Genomic DNA, 17,187 nt, shown 5'->3' on the forward strand with positions numbered 1-17,187 from the left:
AAAGGAGAAGTAACAACTGACACTGCAGAAATACAAAAGATCATGAGAGATTACTACAAGCAACTCTATGCCAATAAAATGGACAACCTGGAAGAAATGGACAAATTCTTAGAAAAGCACAACCTTCCGAGACTGAACCAGGAAGAAATAGAAAATATAAACAGACCAATCACAAGCACTGAAATTGAAAATGTGATTAAAAATCTTCCAACAAACAAAAGCCCAGGACCAGATGGCTTCACAGGCGAATTCTATCAAACATTTAGAGAAGAGCTAACACCTATCCTTCTCAAACTCTTCCAAAATATAGCAGAGGGAGGAACACTCCCAAACTCATTCTATGAGGCCACCATCATCCTGATACCAAAACCAAAGATGTCATTAAAAAAGGAAACTACAGGACAATATCACTGATGAACATAGATGCAAAGATCCTCAACAAAATACTAGCAAACAGAATCCAACAGCACATTAAAAGGATCATACACCATGATCAAGTGGGGTTTATCCCAGGAATGCAAGGATTCTTCAATATACGCAAATCAATCAATGTGATACACCATATTAACAAAACAAAGGATAAAAACCAATCATCATCTCAATAGATGCAGAAAAAGCTTCTGACAAAATTCAACACCCATTTATGATAAAAACTCTCCAGAGACTTCCCTGGTGGCACAGTGGTTAAGAATCCGCCTGCCAACACACGGGACAGAGGTTCGAGCCCTGGTCCAGGAAGATCCCACGTGCTGCGGAGCAACTAAGCCCGTGTGCCACAACTATTGAGCATGCACTCTAGAGCCCATGAGCCAAACTACTGAGCCTGTGTGCCACAACTACTGAAGCCTGTGCACCTAGATCCCATGCTCTGCAATGAGAAGCCACTGCAGTGAGAAGCCCGTGCAGTGTAATGAAGAGTCACCCCCACCTGCCACAACTAGAGAAAGCCCATGCACAGCAACGAAGACCCAACACAGCCATAAATAAATAAATAAATAAATAAATAAATAAATGTATTAAAAAAAAAAACTCTCCAGAAAGTAGGCATAGAGCGAATCTACTTCAACATAATGGAGGCCATATATGACAAACCCATAATCAACATCGTCCTCAATGGTGAAAAACTGAAGCCATTTCCTCTAAGATTAGGAACAAGACAAGGTTGCCCACTCTCACCACTCTTATTCAACATAGTTTTGGAAGTTTTAGCCACAGCAATCAGAGAAGAAAAAGAAATAAAAGGAATCCAAATCAGAAAAGAAGAAGTAAAGCTGTCACTGTTTGCAGATGGTATGATACTATACATAGAGAATCCTAAAGATGCTACCAGAAAACTACTAGAGTTAATCAATGAATCTGGTAGAGTGGCAGGATACAAAATTAATGCACAGAAATCTCTTGCATTCCTATACATTAATGATGAAAAATCTGAAAGAGAAGTTAAGGAAACACTCCCATTTACCTTTGCAACAAAAAGAATAAAATACCTAGGAATAAACCTACCTAAGGAGATAAATGACCTGTATGCAGAAAACTATAAGACACTGATGAAAGAAATTAAAGATGATACAAACAGATGGAGAGATATACCATGTTCTTGGATTGGAAGAATCAACATTGTGAAAATGACTATACTACCCAAAGCAATCTACACAATCCCTATTAAACTACCAATGGCATTTTTCACAGAAGTAGAACAAAAAGTTTCACAATTTGTATGGAAACACAAAAGACCCCGAATAGCCAAAGCAGTCTTGAGAAAGAAAGACGGAGCTGGAGGAATCAGGCTCCTGGACTTCAGACTACACTACAAAGCTACAGTAATCAAGACAGTATGGTATTGGCACAAAAACAGAAATATAGATCAGTGGAACAGGATAGAAAGCCCAGAGATAAACCCACACACAGATGGTCACCTTATCTTTGATAAAGAATGCAAGAGTATACAGTGGAGAAAAGACAGCCTCTTCAATAAGTGGTGCTGGGAAAACTGGACAGCTACATGTAGAAGAATGAAATTAGAACACTTCCTAACACCAACACAAAAATAAACTCAAAATGGATTAAAGACCTAAATGTAGGGCCAGACACTATAAAACTCTTAGAGGAAAACGTAGGCAGAACACTCTATGACATAAATCACAGCAAGATCCTTTTTGATCCACCTCCTAGAGAAATGGAAATAAAAACAAAAAAATGGGACCTAATGAAACAAAAGCTTTTGCACAGCAAAGGAAACCATAAACAAGACAAAAAGACAACCTCAGAATGGGAGAAAATATTTGCAAATGAAGCAACTGACTAAGGATTAATCTCCAAAATATACAAGCAGCTCATGCAGGTCAATATCAAAAAACAAACAACAAACAAACAACCCAATCCAAAAATGGGCAGAAGATCTAAATAGACATTTCTCCAAAGAAGATATACAGACTGCCAACAAACACATGAAAAGATGCTCAACATCACTAATCATTAGAGAAATGCAAATCAAAACTACAGTGAGGTATCACCTCACACCAGTCAGAATGGCCATCATCAAAAAATCTACAAACAATAAATGCTGGAGAGGGTGTGGAGAAAAGGGAACACTCTTGCACTGTTGGTGGGAATGTAAATTGATACAGCCACTATGGAGAACAGTCTGGAGGTTCCTTAAAAAACTAAAAATAGAACTACCATATGACCCAGCAATCCCACTACTGGGCATATACCCTGAGAAAACCATAATTGAAAAAGAGTCACATTCCACAATGTTCATTGCAGCTCTATTTACAATAGCCAGGACATGGAAGCAACCTAAGTGTCCATCAACAGATGAATGGATAAAGAAGATGTGGCACACATACACAATGGAATATTACTCAGCCATAAAAGGAAATGAAATTGATTTATTTGTAGTGAGGTGGATGGACCTAGAGTCTGTTATACAGAGTGAAGTAAGTCAGAAAGAGAAAAACAAATACTGTATGCTAACACATACATATGGAATCTGAAAAAAAAAAAAAGGTTCTGAAGAACCTAGGGGCAGGACAGGAATAAAGACGCAGATGTAGAGAATGGACTAGAGGACACGGGGAGGGGAAGGGTAGCTGGGACGAAGTGAGAGAGTAACACTGACATATATACACTACCAAATGTAAAATAGATAGCTAGCCAGAAGCAGCTGCATAGCACAGGGTGATCAGCTCAGTGCTTTGAGACCACCTAGAGGAGTGGGATAAGGAGGGTGGGAGGGAGACGCAAGAGTGAGGGGATATGGGGATATATGTATACGTATAGCTGATTCACTTTGTTATACAGCAGAAACTAACACAACATTGTAAAGCAATTATACTCCAATAAAGATGTTAAAGGAAAAAAGAAAAAAAATAAAGCTAATCATGAGGAAACTATCAGACAAATACAAATTGTGGGACATTCTGCAAAACACATGGCCTGGATTCTGGAAAAATGTCATCAAAGACACAAAAGGCAAGACACTGTGCCAGCTAAAGGACACCAAAAAGATATGGCAACAAAATGCAATTTGTGATTTTTGACTGGGATCCTGGAAAAAATAAAAACACCTGTAATGGATATTATTGGGATAACTGGGAAAATGTGAGATATAGACTGCATATTACATAACAGCATTGTATCAACATGTTATTTGTACTGTGATTATGTAGGAGAATGTTCTTCTTCTTAGGGGATACTTGCTGAATTATTAGTGGTGAAATGTAATGATGTCTACAACTACTCTCAAAAGGTTCAGCGAAAATAAATAAATACATAATTGAGAGAGAGATAGAGAAAGAAAATGCCAGAGCACAAGTGAGATGGCACACAAATATAAGGCAAAATGGTGCACCTAGGTGAAGGGTGTATGAATATGCAGTGTACTCTTCTTGCAACTTTTCTGTAGATTCGAAATTTTTCAAAATAAATAGTTGGGAAGGAAAAAAGGAATACCGTAAAAAATATGTGTATATACGTCCACACTATACGTAAAATATGTGTATATAAGTCCACACTTTATGTTGGTATATGCCATATACCAACTACCAACTGACAATTAGAATACAATGCAAATTAAACATTATAACTACACCTAACATTATTTAATCTTTTCACAGCAAGAGAGGTCGGAATTTTTCTGCACCTCTGGCTCACAAGCGTAAATGACAATTATATCTGTAAAGTAATGTAAAAAAAAAGAAGAAGAAGACCATTCTAGTTGTTACACTTGGATTGTCCATAATCCACAAATCGAAGCACAGGTAAATGTCTTACCCCTACCTCATTTCACAACTTTCCAGTACACTCTTTCACTAACGAGTTGTTTCAAAATTTCTGTAAGGAAGTTCCGATAAAAACACTACTGCTTGACCCAAAAATAATAATAAAAGAAAATACACAGTCCAGCTTTCCTCTCAATTGTCCACTAAACCAATGTCAATAAAAGGCAGGAAGCCACACAGTAACCGCTCACTACATTACTGACGAATGTTCAAGAAAAGAATCTCAGGTTCAATCCAGCCTTTTAAAAAATTTAAAAAAAAATTTTTTTTTCAGTCATCTCCCCAAACTCTAACATAACCTCGCATCAAAATAAGTCTCGTCTGGACTCGGGTCGGCGCTGTGGGACCCCTCACGGCCCCCAGAGCAGCCCCGAACCCCTCGGGCTACCCCAGCAGGCTGGGGTTTCGAACAGCCCAGGGAGGTTTGGGGTCCCCACCCTTGGTGCCTCCCACCGCCCTCTGAGCGGCTGCGGAAGACGGTCCCCGTCCCGCCGCTACTCACCCTCTCGTCCCGCCCCTCCCCAGCCCCACTCAACTCTTCATCGTGGATGCGGAAGCCGGCGACAACCCCTTGCCGACAGTGGAAGGAGAAGAAAGGGACAGAAAGGGTGGCCCCTGGCTTCCACTCCTTTGAGGCAGGGTCCCGAACTAGGACCTCCGCGGTGGTCCCTCGATGGAGAGCGTAAGGATCCGGCCGCCATGTTGTATTCCTGTCACCCTAGCAACCGTCTGGCCCAGAACTCCTCGAGGCCGTAGCCCGCGCGTGCGCAAAACGCCCTGTCCGCTCCTACCGGCCCTACGTGTACGCGTGCGCACTGCGGCCCGCCTCCTCACTCTAGTTGCTAAGCAATCCCCGGCAGCTTCAGGCAGTTCCCCGCCTAAATGATTGTGTAGACAGCCTTCCCCGGTATCGCTCACCTCAGCGGTCCTGAGAATTTAGCGATTTGGCACCTAATGCCTGGACAACAGCCTTGAGCTTTAACTGGGCTGGGACACACTAAATAATTGTCAGTCGATACCTTTTCTTTGCCCGTATTGTTCTCATCTTACTATTGAACATCCACTAACTTTAATATATTAATATAAAATAGATAATACATTCACATGATTCAAAGTTCAAAAATAACAAAAACAGAGCCAACAATGTGGAAATCCTCCCTCCCACCCCTCTGTCCCAAGTTCCTCTCCCCATAGGGTAGATCTCCCCAAAGATCTCATGTTATATGAGATCTTTTATTCTTTTATTCCATTTTTCTTATGCCAACGGTAGCATAGTATAGACTCTGCTCTGTTTTGTATTTTTTACTTGACCCTCTAACTTGGAGATTTTCCCCTACCAGTACCCAGAGAGCTTTATTATTTTATTTAATGGCTATACTAGTTCATGGTTTTACCATCCCTTATTTAACTTGTCCCCTGCTGATGGGCATCTAGATTAGATTGCTTCTTTTTTAAAATGTATTAATTTAAATTTTATTTATCTTTGGCTGTGTTGGGTCTTTGCTGCTGCGCGTGGGCTTTCTCTAGTTGAGGAGAATGGGGGCTACTCTTCCTTGTGGTGCACGGGCTTCTCATTGCAGTGGCTTCTCTGATTGCAGAGCATGGGCTCTAGGCGCACGGGCTTCAGTAGATGTGGCATCCAGGCTCAGTAGTTGTGGCTCTCTGGCTTAGCTGCTCCGTGACATGTGGGATCCTCCCTGACCAGGGCTCGAACCGGTATCCCCTGCATTGGCAGGCAGACTCTCAACCACTGCGCCACCAGGGAAGCCCTCTCACTGTCTCTTTCATGTTCCTTTCTGCCACCCAGGTAGGTTCTAAGCTCCTTGGGCAGCCCACCCACCTGTCTTTCATCTCTTCTGGAGGCAGAGCCAGTTTCTGGATATTCATTGAATACCTGTTAAACAGGCGAATGCAGTTAGCAGGTGAGCCCCTGCCTCATTGATTCCGATGTGCATTTTCTGTTCACCTTCACTGTGGACAAGTAGTAGTGAAATCCTAAAGGAGACCAGGTGGGTCCTGATCCTGAGGAGGCATTAGAGCAAGGTGCCCCCTGTAAGTAGACGAAGCATTGGTGTGCCTCCCCAGGTAAGCAGGGTCTAGTGGACTTCAGCCCTCAAGTGCCACGCAGCCTGCACCCTGGTCCGCAACCTGCACTTCGTACCTGGAGGCCCTGGGAGAGGGAGCGTGGAAGGGCCTCTGGAATGGAAGATCAAAGCATACAAACAGGGACCTTAGCAGGAAGACAAAAAGGGAATTGGTGCGAGATTTTGCCGAGAGCAGTGGTTTTCAATCTTTAGCCTACACCGAAATCACCTGCCTTCAGGTGACTCTGGATTCTGCAGGGCCCCACCCCCAAAGTTTCTGCGTCTGTCATTCTGGGGTGGGGTTTGAAATTTCCCATCTCTAACAGAATTCCAGGTGATGCTGATGCTGCATTTTTTTTATTTTATTTTTTTATTATTATTTTTTTTTGCCGCACTGAGTGGCTTGCGGTATCTTAGTTCCTCGACCAGGGATTGGACCTGGGCCATGGCAGTGAAAGCGCTGAGTCCTAATCCCTGGACCACCAAGGAATTCCCAGCCTTATTCTTTCTTTAATTCTAAATAGACTAGGAAATGCTACTTCGAAAAGCAGTTGCTGAGGAAGGTCTCTCCCTATAGTTTATAGACAGGGGTCAGCCTTCTCGGGTTTCAGCTGTGTGGCCTGGTTAACCTGCTTCCTTAGACCACTCATGCCCTAAATGACAGAAGAAGAAGTGACAGATGAGAAATAACAGGCTGTGAGCTCCTCCAGGGCGGGCCCCGCCCTGAGCCCCTTGCCCGCCCAGCGCACACAGTGCCAGCAGCCAGGCATATATTACGTGCTCAAAAGATGTTTGTGAAATGGAGCCAGCCTGCATCCTAGGAGCTCTGCTTTTAAAACTCTGCCTGAACACTACCTAATTATAGCCACTTGCACTTTTGACTCGTTCTAAAACTGTTCCTCAGACAGTTCATCCTGTATCCTAGCATTAGCTTTTCCCTAATTTCCAATGTCAAGAGATTCAGCCAACAGGCTATGTTTAGCAGACAATCTGTTTCTGCTGAGCATCTTAACTATGTTCAAACCAGGAAATGGGCAGAAGTTAGAAAGAAAAATTAGGAAGGACAGAAATTTCAAACATGTTAACCTTGGTAAGGTGGGTAAAATGCAAATCTACCTACAGATATTAGAAATGCGATTCATTTTAGAAAATAATAGGGGGTTCCCTGGTGGCCTACTGTTTAGGATTCTGGGCTTTCACTGATGAGGCCTGGGTTCAGTCCCTGGTCAGGGAACTGAGATCCCCCAAGCCACGCCACATGGCCAAAATAATAGTAATAATCATAATAAATGTATCTCAGAGGAAACTAAGCATGAGCAGGAATATGAAAGAAGAGCAAGAAGAACATTAGACATTCAAATTAACACGAAGAATGGTGGTTAACCAAACACTATGAATGAGACTGTGGTCTAGTGTGGATGCAAAAGAGGCCCAATGTCAGGCTAGAGAGACATCTATGTACTTTTCTTACAAAAAGGCACATGGAACAATAGATTTTTTTTTTTAATGCAAGAGAAGATTTCCTAGAAGGAGAATAGAAAAGTTCTTAAAATGCGGACTTCCCTGGTGGTACAGTGGTTAAGGCTCCGCCTTTCCACTGCTGGGGCGCAGGTTCTATCCCTGGGCAGGGAAGTTCTGCATGCTGCGGGGTGGAGCCAAAGAAAAAAAAAGTTCTTAAAGTGCTAGGGGAGTAAGGATCACACTGGGTGACCCCAGCCAAGTTACAGGACCACTGTTTCCTCATTTCATGGACAATGAGGATAAAAATACAGTCTCCAAACAGTGGTGGTGAAGATTAAATACCATGTCTGTGGTGCACTATACAATACTGTTTGATATTTGCCCGGAGTCTGAAACTGACTAGGACCCTGTGGGGCTCCAGGGCACAAAAGTCTTTCTGTGTACCCCATTTCTTGTCTGCAGGAAATACGTTTCATTCAGCCTCCACGACCTTCCCTGAATTACAAAGGGGAGGTTCAAACAGTTGCTAATCGGGAAGGGAGGGGACTAGAGACAAGGGAGGAGCAGTCAAGCCAAGGGGCAGATGGTGCGGGGTGGTCTGGGAGTTTGGGACTAGCAGATGCAAACCGGTACATATAGGATGGATAAACAAGGTCCTACTGTACAGCACAGGTACTATATTCAATATCCTGTGATAAGCCATAATGGAAAATAATATGAAAAATAATGTGTATATGTGTATAACTGAGTCACTTTGCTGTACAGCAGTAATTAACACAACATTGTAATTCAACTATACGTCAATAAAAAATAAATTAAAAAAAAGAAACAATAGTGCAGCCTTGTGGCGGAGTCCTGGTTCCCCCTCAAGGGACACACATAACAATATCTTGAGCCATTTTGCAGATACTGAAGCCCCCACCAGGCAGGAGAAGTTAACTGTCTGCTGCCCACAAGCACGGAGACCCCAGATCAGTTGGAACCAGAAGGTTGATGATGCCGACTCTCACTTACCTCACCACCAACCAATCAGAAGATTGTCCACTAGCTGATCACACCCTCTGTGAACCATTACTAGAAAACTACGCTCTCCAGGTTGGGACATACAGTTTTGAGGGCATTAGCCTGCTGTGGTTCCCTTTGCCTGGCAAAGCAATAAAGCTATTCTTTTCTACTTCACCCAGAACTCGGTCTACGAGATTTAATTTGGTATCGGTGTACAGAGGCCAGATTCGACAGCAAGTCTAACACAGGCCTGGCACAGAGCAAATGTTCAATAGATGTTGTTGACTAATCAAGAAACATCATCAGCTGTCACCTGCTCTGTCATTCCTCTATGACAGGGGCAAGGCGATTTTCACTGATTATTGAGCATCTAGGACAAACTTTAATCATTGATAGGGAAGAATGAAACAGGCAGACTGACAGGGTGTAGAAGACATGTAGCCTGCTGTTGGGGACCCAGAGAGGGGAAGGGCTTTGCCAAGATCACCCACTTGCTGGTCGCCACCCAGGGCTCTGACCCGAGTCTGCGGCTTCCAGCTCCCTGTGCCTCTATAGCTGTCTTTTGTGTCTAAAAGAGACCTTTGTAAAAGCTTTGCAATGACTGTAATACTCTAAGGAAGTACATTTTTTAAAATTAATTTATTTTATTTATCCTTTTTTTTTTTTGGCTGCGTTGGCCATTGCTGCACGCGGGCTTTCTCTAGTTGAGGTGAGCAGGGGCTACTCTTTGTTGTGGTGCACAGGCTTCTCATTGCAGTGGCTTCTCTTATTGAGGGGCACGGGCTCTAGGCATGTGGGCTTCAGTAGTTTCACCATGCTGGTTCAGTAGTTGTGGCGCACGGGCTTAGTTGCTCCACAGGGTGTGGGATCTTCCCAAACCAGGGATTGAACTGGTGTCCCCTGCATTGGCAGGTGGGTTCCTAACCACTGTGCCACCAGGGAAGCCCCAGAAGTGCATTTTTTAAAGTCTCTTGAACCAACTGATTTGTTGTAGCAAATTAGAAGCAACATCTGAAAAACTCTTGTATTTTTTTGTCTATTTTTCTTTTGTATTGTCTTTGACATAGTACATATTGTACAATGAAGCATTTCATTCCTCTTCACCCCCTTTCTTTCCTTTTTTTCCAGAATCAACTTGCAAGAAGTCAGCTTCAACACTGAAATTGTTTTGCTCTCTCCTTGTCTGTGTGTACCAGGGCCCTGAGTCAAAATAAAAATGTAAAAAGAAGGTTGGAAAAGAATTCAAGGAAATTGTCCAGGAGACGGACAAAAGAGAGAAGAAAATTAGAGAATCAACCCAGAAGGTCTGACCTCTGAAGAATGGTGTTCCAGAAAAAGAAAAGAGAGCATATGAGGTGAAGGAGATGGTCAAATCTCCTTCAGGAACATTCTTCATCAGAAATGTTGCCAGGATGAAAGGACATGTTTCCAACTTGAAAAGTCCCGTGGATGGTCAGCACAATGAATTTAACATTCATTCAACAAATACTTATTGAACACGTCCTACGTGCCTGGCACTGTTCTGGGAAGTTGGGATCCATGAATGGAGGCAGAGATCAGAGTGATGTTTCTACAAGCCGAGGGACATCAAAGATTGCCAGCAAACAACCAGAAGCTGGGGAAGGGGCATGGACCAGATTCTTCCTCAGAACCTTCAGAAGGAACTAACCCTAAGGACACCTTGATCTTGGACTTCTGGCCTCCAAAACTGTGAGAGAATAATTCTGTTGTTTAAGTCACCCAGTTCGTGGTATTTTACTATGGTAGCTCTAGGAAACGACTACAGTGTGCCTTTATTTTCATACCAAAGGATCCAACTTATAAGCAGAACGACAAGTTTTATAAGTTGAATTTAAAGCAAATGACTATTTAAAATCCAAGGTAGCGGCATGAGCCGAAATCCCCCCCTCCGACATTTAAAAATCCGAGTAATAATACTCAATACTGTTTAATTCTGATCATGTATGTTTGCGTTTTCCTAACTCAGAGAATGAAAATTCGGGCTTGTTTGTCTTGGAAGTCCTGTAAGATGGAGTGAGAATAGCCGGACAAGTTCAGAGACTTTTGGAGAATAGCGGTGGGTAAAGGCCCAGCCCTCCGTCAGCACCGGGCTCCGAGGAGCCCAGGCGCCTAGGTGCGGAGCTGACTACGTAGATCTAGGGTGCCCCCTACCGTCTATATTCAGTCACTGCGTCTCCCCAACCTCGGGTCTTGGCCTGGGAATAGACTTGGCCAGGAGCGCCCCGCCTACTCAGGACACGCGGCTGGAACACCAGGAAGGAGGGTGATGGTGGCAGAGGGAGTGGGGGAAAGGAGCTGGTTAGGTGGGGACTTTCAAACGGCTGTTACTGTGGCTGCGGGATGGCCAGATACGGTACAGGATGCCCAGTTGAAGTTGAATTCCAGATCAACAACTAACAAGAATGTCCCAAATATTGCATGGGAAATACTTACTATGCTAAATTAGTTGCTAAATCTGGCAACCCTATCGGGCTGGGCCAGAAGGGGACAGTGTGAACAGAAAAAAATAACTTTATCTGACTTGCTTTTTTTGTTGTTGTTTTTGATGTGGACCATTTTAAAAGTCTTTATTGAATTTGTTACAATATTGCTTCTGTTTTATGTTTCGCTTTTTGGCCCCAAGGCATGTGGGATCATAGCTCCCTGAACCTGCACCCACTGCACTGGAAGGTGAAGTCTTAACCACTGGACCGCCAGGGGAAGTCCCTCTCTGACCTTGCTTTAAAGTGTAAGATAATTTTGGAATTAGCTGTTTCATCCGTCTTGTAACTGAGCACAGCCCTATGGGGCCTTCCCGGGACAGACCCCTCCCCCTTATCTTCTGCTCTAGGAAGTATCTAGATAATAGTATCTGATGCACATTTCCTGAGTTGTTTTACAGATGCTAAAAACCACCACCAAATGGAATAAATTAACTACTTGATGACCATGAGCATGAAGCCCCCAGACCTACTGGTGCCTAAGGACTGATAATGTTAAGCCCTGTGACACCATCCTGTTACCACCATCAACCAATCAGAGAATTGTGCACGAGCTGATCACATACCCTGGGACACCTCTCCCTCACTGGGCCTTTAAAAATGCTTTGCTGGGGCTTCCCTGGTGGCGCAGTGGTTGAGAGTCCGCCTGCCGATGCAGGGGACATGGGTTCGTGCCCCGGTCCGGGAAGATCCCACATGCCGCGGAGCGGCTAGGCCCGTGAGCCATGGCCGCTGAGCCTGCACGTCCGGAGCCTGTGCTCCGCAACGGGAGAGGCCACAACAGGGAGAGGCCCGCATACCGCAAAAAAAAAAAAAAAAAAAAATGCTTTGCTGAAACCCATCGGGGAGTTGGGGTATTCTGAGCACTCGCACTCCTGAATTCCTTGCTTGGTGCCCTACAATAAACACTGTGCTTTCCTTCACCACAACTTGGGGTCAGTAGATGGGCTTTACAGTGAACGGGCGAGGGGACCCAAGTTTGGTTTGGTAAGAATCTGATTCCTATTTATTAAACACATATTACTGCAGACAGAGTGCTAGGCTCTGGGCATTCAGCTGTAAGCAAAATGGACAGGATGGCTGCCGTCACGGGCAGCTCACTCTACCGCCTTGGCCTACATTTATCTGTCCTAGTCAAGCGTCCCAGTCTCCAGGAACCTGCTCAACCCTCCACCACCAGCACAGGTTACTTACAGCACAGCACCTAAACCTCTCCACTCCCTCTAACACCTGTCTTTGCTAAACTGAGCTCCGTGAGGACAGGATTCGGCCTGTTTTGCTCACAGCTGATTCCCTGGGCTTAGGGCATTGCCAGGGTGAATGAGTATGTTTTGACCGAGTGGCTCTTTGTCCACACTTGGTTCTCCAGCCTTCCTGGTGGTGGGGTGAGCTACTTCACATCTTTCCAGTTAAATCTCTTCTGTTAAGATTAGCTAGAGTTGGCTTCTGCTGCTCACAACAGGGAACCTTGATGAGACATCTGCCGTGGGAGATGGTTACAGTTTTTTTGAGTAATCAGACCAGAGCCGTGGACAGTGTGAAAAGCTGCTGCTCCCCTCCTGTACTCCTGGAGCGTCTGCCCCAGCAGCACAGGTGGCTAGGGCCTCTCAGAAACCAAGAGACCCCTGGGACATACAGGTGGGGGAATGGACATCTTTGAGTTTTGTCTTTCCAGCATTTTTTCTCCTTTTTTCTGCATACAGACCCTATCCCTTTGCAGTGGCTGTCATATTGCCCATTCTGCCCCTATTTTATGATTTATTCATGTGCTATATAGCAAGAGAGGGCAAAATGACAATTTCCAGACATTCCAGAAGGAGGGGGAAGGAAGAACTATGCCTTACCTACTTGAAGAAACACTGAGGAACCATTTAAAATGACATTTTCAATTACTGAACGATATGCTTATAATAGAATATTAAGTACAAACAACATAAAAATTACATTCTTTTAGGGGCTTCCCGCAGTGGTTGAGAGTCCGTCTGCCGATGCAGGGGGCACGGGTTCGTGCCCCGGTCCAGGAAGATCCTACATGCCGCGGAGCGGCTGGGCCCGTGAGCCATGGCCGATGAGCCTGCGCGTCTGGAGCCTGTGCTCCGCAACGGGAGAGGCCATAACAGTGAGAGGCCTGCATACCGCAAAAAAAAAAAAAAAAAAAAAAAAAAAATTATATTCTTTTTAACAAGGTTGAATTGAACCATATATATATATATATATAATTTTTTAAAAAATACACCGTACAGTGAAAAAAGATTCGCCAGAAGGATGCCAAGTCTCCAGTAGCCGTTGTTTCGGGGTGGTTCTTTTGTCCTTTATTTCGTTTTCTGCATTTTCCAAGCTGTATTTAGCCTCGCCAAATGCTCTTGATACACGAAGTTTCCATGCTGCAAGGATTCTCAGAGATGAATAAAAATTGCACTGAGTTGCAATATTGGAAAATCCTGCTCCCGAGTTAAGTTTTAAGAGCAGCTTGCATTTCCCCTGCGAAAGCCTCCGATCCGCTGTAAGAAGTCACCTCCCTTCTCCTTAAAGGCCCCAGGGTCTCAGTTGTTTCATCTGGCCAATGGGGATGACAACAGCCCTCCACGGGAGCCGGCTGGAAGTCAGTGCGGCTGACTCCGCCTAGAGGCGCTTAGCCGGCTCACGGCCCGGAGCAGGCGGAGAAATCTCATAGGTATGCCGGCGGCACTAGCGCGTCAGGTGGCCGGTTAGCTCAGTTGGTTAGAGCGTGGTGCTAATAACGCCAAGGTCGCGGGTTCGATCCCCGTACGGGCCACGGGTGTGCGTGTTTTTTTCCCTCCCCCCCGTTATGGGTTTGTTTTACAACTGTAACTGTCTTTGAGAAATATGCGTTTTGAGTGCTGTGAGCCGCGTGCAAACAGGAGAGAGTCGCGGAATCATTCTGGACTCGGCCCGGAAGTTGCGGCAGGCTGGCAGGATCCCGCGCGGGCTCGGGCTGTGACTGGCTACCCCAAGTCCCCGCGCGTTGCAAGCCTGCAGCCCACTTTGGGTCTTTTTTTTAGAATGCTCTCAGTTGCCACCGCCGGTTGCTAACTAATGCAGGGCTTCTAAGGGCCCTCGGGGAGAGACCTCAGTTTTCTGGAGTTCTTAGAATTGAAAATCCAGGGTTGGAATTCATTCATTCCACACATCTTTTTTTTTTTCTGCTGTTGTTTTGTTTTTTGAATATGGAACGCTTCAAGAATTTGAGTGTCATCCTTGCGGGAGGGCCATGCTAATCTTCTCTGTATCCTTCCTATTTTAGTATATGTGCTGCCAAAGGGAGCACCATTCCACACATGGTTATGGAGAGCCTACTGCATGCCCGGCATCCTAGTCTAGGCAGGAAGCTGTAAATGAGAGACACAAATTCCAACCCACATGGAAACAGTGACCAGCCAATGACTGCCATGTTTTTAGTGAGGCCCTTCTGGTTGTGGAAGTGTAAGCAGATTGGGCAGCAGGCGGGAGAAAGAGAACCAGGCGTGGCTTTCTTGGCCTGAGAGAAGCCCTTTCAGGCCTAAGTCATTTTGTGATCTAAGCCTGGCCACAGTGCTTGCCCTTGAACAGGTCTCAGTAACAATGATCTTAAGGGAACAAAAGAGCAAACTGTTGTTGGGCTAGGGAAGTAACAATACCAAAGATAATAAATCAGTTGTAAAGACTCCCAGTTCTGTTTCAGTGGTAAAGATTAGCCGGAGGCACTTTCTTGAGCTGTTTTGCAGAATTGAAACTTTCTTCACCAGATCTACTGGAACCTAAAGATTCATGATGTTGACCTTTTCTGACCCTCGTGATTTCAATCAACAACTCTGCCCCAGTTCTAGGCTGAATTCTCCTCTGCTCAAGCCCCTTCGTGAATATGAATATTCATATACCACCATGAATATGCATATACCACCCAAAACTCTTCATGAATATACATATACCACCCAAGCCCCTTCTGCAATTTTGCTGTTTGGATTGACAGCGCTTTGGGAGAGCTCCCTGGTGTTCTCCTTACTCTCTGCAAGTAATACATCCTTCCTTCTCTCAATTTTTGGCTTGGTTGTCTTTTGGCTCCACACCCACCAAGAGGCGAACCCAGTTTTTGGGTAACAGAAGCATCTGCAAACCTCTTGCTACTTTTTTGTTTTTCAGGGAGCTCTTAGACTTCATGTTTCTTCCTCCTCGTTCTGCAGTGTGTAGCCAGAGGGGCAGCTGGATGAATTTCTCACTCACAGTCCAAGTCAGGCACTTTTAGTTTAACAAAGTCTAGCTTTTTAGGGTGAACGCCATATTATATCAGGGTCCAACTGAAACCGAAAGTGGGGTCTGGGTGCTCGCTGCTCAAAAGCCAATAAAGAGGCAAGGTTGGTGGAAAGGAAAGTTTGCTTTATTTCAGATGCCACCAGTGAGGGGAGGGGGGTGGCAGGGAGTGAGGCCGGACTCCTGTCCAAAGGCCAAATCCCCACCACTGACAACCAGTGGGCAAGAGCTTTTATAGACAGACGGAGGGGGCTACATGCAGAAACAGCAGTCAGCTCTGACAGTCATCTTGAAATTTGTCGTGCGGTGCTCTGATCAGCGTCATCTTGATTGTTTTCAGTACAGTTAATTTTCAGTTCTAGGGTCGGTTTTTTCCCATTTCTTTGAGGCCAGTTCTCGGAGCTGTGGCAGCTTATGTCATGGCTATGGTCTGGTCATGATGTAGTTACTTTCTTCCACCTGGATTTCAGTACCTACAAGACAGCTCCCAGGATACGGCTCAGAATATTATGTATAGCCCTTGAGGAGGAACTAAAGCTCCTTGACTTTGCTTTCTGACTAAACTATTATTGTTTTTTCCTGTTTGACTGTTTTCCTTTGCTTCTGTATTTTCTCACTTCTCTGGTTACACTTATTCTTTGGCTAAAGTTTTTCTACAGGCAGGCGGAGGACATGGCGGGGAAAGACCGTACAGTCCTACTCCATTTCACAACCATGCTTGAAAAATCTCCAGTGAGAACATCTACTAGATCATTCATTCTTTTTTTTTTTTTCCCCCAAGCCCTGCAGCTTGCTCGATCTTAGTTCTCAGACCAGGGATTGAACCCTGCCCGGCAGTAAGAGCACCGAGTCCTAACCACTGGACCCTGAGGGCGCTGTTCTCAGCTTGTCACCGGGCCATGGGGGCAATCATTCATTCTTTTCTCAAATAGGTCTTAAGCTCTGACTTAAATCTGTAACGGCTCAAGGCTTAAAGCCACAGGCCACAGGCTTAAAGCCATTGGCAAGTGCTCAGTGTGTACTAAAAGTGCCCACTAAATGCCAGCGATGGGACCGCTGTTATTATGAATGGTTAGAAGGAGAACCTAGGGCTGCTGACCTCTAGAACAGACACCTGAATACTGGTTGCATTTCACACCTTGGATGTGTGTTACAGGCACCTTGTTAGATGCGGGGACCTTGCAGAGGAGAAGCCAGCTGAGGTTGCTGCCCTCAGAGCCCATACTTTCCTAAACAAGGGCTTGAAGGGGTCCAGACTACACCTCTGTGGCATAAAAATTATTTTGAGCAGAAGCCATTTGAGTTCCTGAAAAGCCTCATCTGCCTAAAGTAGAGCCTTCCAAAAGAACTCAAAAGAATTCAATTGTCATAAATCCCCAGGGAACAATCAGGCAAGACTGACTTTTTTCACTGGAGAGGAGAAGCTGGCATCACACCTAAACAGGCATTGTCATAAAACTATCTTATCTCCCATCTACTCTAGGTAAGAGCCTATTTATCTTTCCTAAGTTGTTTGTTTTCCGGTAAGTGCCCTCTCCACCCATCCCCTCCCCTGTTAAGATAATACTATATAAGCCCCACATTCTAACTGCCTCTTTGAGTCAC

Source organism: Mesoplodon mirus (assembly GCF_964341445.2).
Source record: "Mesoplodon mirus genome assembly, chromosome: 4".
In the NCBI taxonomy this organism is placed as follows: Eukaryota; Metazoa; Chordata; class Mammalia; order Artiodactyla; family Ziphiidae; genus Mesoplodon; species Mesoplodon mirus.